Here is a 4233-nt window from a genome sequence, read left to right as displayed (position 1 = left end):
TGTGTGTGTGTGTGTGTGTGTGTGTGTGTGTGTGTGCCAGAAGTGTACAGTAACTATTTACTTTGCTGCAGTACTTAAGTAATGTCTTTGAGGAATTGCAATTTTACCAAGTATTTTCTTAAATATTTTGTTACATAAAAAAACCTAAAAATTATATTTTACTTCTTTACCTTAACATTTAACACATACTTACAAATTTAAATACGACCAAACTCATCATCAAAGGAGTGGTTTATGCAGACTAAAAAACTAAATGTTAAAGTGACTTAACCATGTTTTGTGAACTGGTTCCACTAAGCCGAGCTGAGTAAATATAAAACACTTTACTCAGCTCGGTTTAGAGGAACAAGTCTGGTTACCCTTCATTTCTTAGCGTGTGTGTAAAATACTTTTATTTTTACTTTCCTGACTATTGTGGACAGTTTTATGAGTTTTTATGACTTTTCTTATCGATAAATTCATTTTTACCAAAGTCGTTTTCTTTTATGCTACATGTGGACAAAATTGTTGGTATCCCTTTTGAATAAAAGAAAAGCCTACAGTGGTCACAGAAATAGTAATAAWAAATAAAAATTCTATAAAAATGAACAAATGAAAGTCAGACATATCTTTTCAGACATGCTGCAACACATTTTTTTAAAATAAATCTCATGAATCAGGCCTGGGCAGATATGATGGGACCCTTAACTTAATATTTAGTTGCACAACCTTTGAGTCAGTCAAGTGATTCCTGTGACCGTCAGTGGGACTTCTGCTCCTCTCAGCAGGTATTTGTTCCACTCCTCATGAACAAACTGCTCCAGATGTCTCAGGTTTGATGTTTCAGCTCCTTCCAAAGATGCTCAACAGGATTCAGGTCAGGATCATAGAAGGTCTTCACAATAGTCCAGTGTTTTCCTCTGAGCCATTCGTGGTGTTTTTAGCTGTTTTGGCTCATTATCCTGTTGAAGACCCATGTGCTGCTGAGACCAATATTTCTGACACTGAGCAGCACATTTCTGTCTAGAGTCCTTGATAGTCTTGAGATTTCATTGCACACTGCACAGATGCAGCAAAGCAGCTCCAGAACAAAACAGACCTCCTCCATGTTTCACAGTAGAGACGGTGGTCTTTTCTTCATGATTCATTTTTTGAACATAGAGCTGATGTGTTTTGCCAAAAAGTTCCATTTTTGTCTCATCTGTCCAGAGGACATTCTCCCAGAAGCTTTGTAGCTTGTCAACATATAGTTAGGCTTTTTATGACTTGGTGTCCTCCTTAGACATCTCCCATTAAGTCCAGCTTGGCTCAAACAATGACGAATGGTTTGATCTGACACTGATCCTTGAGCTTGAAGTTCATCTTTCACTAGAAGTTTTTCTGGGTTCTTCTGTTACCATTCATATTGTCTATCGCTTTGATTTGATTTGTCACCAATTTTCCTCCTGCGGCCACGTCCAGGGAGGTTGGCTACAGTCCCATGGATCTTAAATTTTTGAATATGAGCAGCTTTAGTCACAGGAACATCAAGCTGCTTGGAGATGATCTTACCTTTAACATGCTTATAACCTTTACCTTTAACATGCTTATAACCTTTACCTTTAACATGCTTAACTTTAACATGCTTATAACCTTTAACTTTAACATGCTTATAACCTTTACCTTTAACATGTCCCTTTGGTCACATTATTTTCAGGGGTACCATCATTTCTGTCCAGGCCTGTTTCTTGAGTTTTATTTTATTTTTTTAAAATCTGCTGAGGCATACAGTATGAAAAGCAATGTCTGATTTGTTCATTTTCACATAATTTTTATTACTTTTGTCAGATTCTAGTTATTTCTGTGACCTCATCAGAGACGTAAGTTGATTCCTCTCCTGTTGTCTGTTTTTAACAGGAGCTTGCCTCATCTGGTTTAAGCAACAGAYCATGTTTGAAGCCAGCAGTTCAACTTCACAATGATTCCAAGTCAGTCCGTCTGCCTTTAACAGATGTTTTGGCTCCTAGAATAAGTTGAAATTGTTGATAAAGACCACAGAGTTCTCTCAACAGACTTTTTTGAGCTATCTGTTACGAATCAACAGCCAACTAAACTTCTTATCCTCTGGCTGTGGGGACGGGACCACTGATACCTCCATCTCAAGGCTCTGAATTGCATTCAGCAACTGAAGGAAATCCTTTTTCATGGGTCTGAATTCAGCTGTGATTTCCACCATCTTCTCTGTGATATCAGACATGTTATCAGCAGTGGCGGAGCCAGACATTTTTCCCAGGGGTGGCCAGACGTGGACCACTACTCACACAGGGGTGGCCAGGAAAATTACATAATTTTTTACTTAAAAGTTGTCTTTGTGTTTTGATCATTTCCTTATGTCCTTACACAGGCTGTGACTACCTTACAAACATGGGCATCAGAACCATTTTAAAAGTGGGGGACACACTGTTGGGGGGTCTGGGGGTCCTCCCCCAGAAAAATTTTGAACAAAATAGATGCCCTTTCCCTGCATTCTGGTGTATTTTACCAGGTTGTTTAACATACTTTTACCTACATAAATAAACACTTGATTTAATAATTATTTCAGAGACAGATTATTCATTAAACTAGTTTCATCATCCTGTTTTTAAACTCACTGCTACAGCTGAGATAAGGTTAATTAATGTGACACAATTTATCATATCCAATGATTTTAAGGGTGCTTTTTACTTTTATATTGTTTATTGATTTATTTTTAATTTTAACACATCATTGTGCCAAATAATTATGACCTTCAACTGCATGTTTAAAACTAGTATTAATAATTTTACCCAATGAACAGGTGCAATACTGATAACCACCAACAGTGAATTTAAAGGGGCAATTCTCTTTTTCTGATTTAATGATAGGTCTATTCAGAACCAAAAGGGACATCATGCAGCCTTCAGAACATAAAATGACACTGTGTTATGGTAACAAAAAATATTTTAATAAATACATTTGTCACCATAAGTCGGATTACATAGGCATATGTTCTATATATAAAGAAAACCATCACTTCTTTGTTACTTCTTTGAGTTTGGTGATGTTTCAAACTGTTAAACACTGCYACCAACTGTTCAGGAGGATTATTACACCCCTAAAGGTTGTTTCACTGTGGAAGGGGTGTGTCCAGCAGGGTGGCCAATGGGGTGGCCAAAGATTTGTCTGTGGTGGCCATGGCCGCCCTTGGCCACCCCCTGGCTCTGCCCSTGGTTATCAGCAAAGCTAACAACCTTGTATTTTTTTTCTTGTTCGAAAACAATTTGATCTCACTCACAGCTTTATAGCTAAAACCAGCATTTCTTGGTTCATGGCAGGCTCTGTCCAAACTTGTTTCAGGTTTGATCTGAATCTGATCAGCTCTCTAACTGGGGTCAAAAATTAAACTTTCCTCTTACTCACAAATGTCTTCCAGTGGTGTGAATCTATTCTGCAGAATGCCTGTATTCACTGCTGACTCACTGTTATCCGTTTTGATAACAACTGCTGCTGGTTCCTCGTCTGCGTGGGTTCTCTGTTGAACCATCTCCATCCAGTCCTGTTGTCTTCCACACATCTTCTCAGTGTTTTCTGCAAGTGTCTCATTTAAAGCACTCATCTCTTCCAGACGGTGAATCCTAATTTTCAACACCACCTTCTGGAGATGCTGACTGAAATCCTCTTTGGAAGAAAAAGGAAGCACCTCGAAAGTTTGGCTGTCCTCCTCGGTCTCTGCGGTTGACTCTCAGAGCACTCTCAGCTTCTTCAACAGCTGTCAAAAATACAAATCAAATGGTTCAAGACCAAACAATCCCGTCGGGGTCACCAAAACTGAAACATGTTTTTACTGAGGGCAAGAGCAAATTCAGATTTATTTATCATTAAACTTTCATTTAGACTTATTATTTAGATTAACATTCTAAAAGTTCATATTTCTTTACATACTTTATAGCATTGTTTGTGGGTTTTCAAAGTGGTCCACGGCCAGAAGCTTTTGTGGGCCATGACGTGTTTGTGAACCCCTGTTTTAATGTGGACCAGGCGTGGTCAGTCCAGGTCCTGGGGGGCCGCAGCCCTGCAGGTTTTACTTGTTTCTCTGCACCAACACACCTGATACGACTGATTATCAGGCTTTTGCAGTACGGAGGACCAAAACTGACATGATTAGAAATAAAAACAGAATTATATGAACCACTAAATAAATACACTTAAATGCACCAATTAAATTAAAAAATTAGAATTTAACCTCCTGTTTTATAT

The sequence above is a fragment of the Austrofundulus limnaeus genome, unplaced genomic scaffold (genome assembly GCF_001266775.1).
Source record: "Austrofundulus limnaeus strain Quisiro unplaced genomic scaffold, Austrofundulus_limnaeus-1.0 Scaffold371, whole genome shotgun sequence".
Taxonomy (NCBI): domain Eukaryota; kingdom Metazoa; phylum Chordata; class Actinopteri; order Cyprinodontiformes; family Rivulidae; genus Austrofundulus; species Austrofundulus limnaeus.
Note: the sequence above shows the minus strand (reverse complement) of the source record.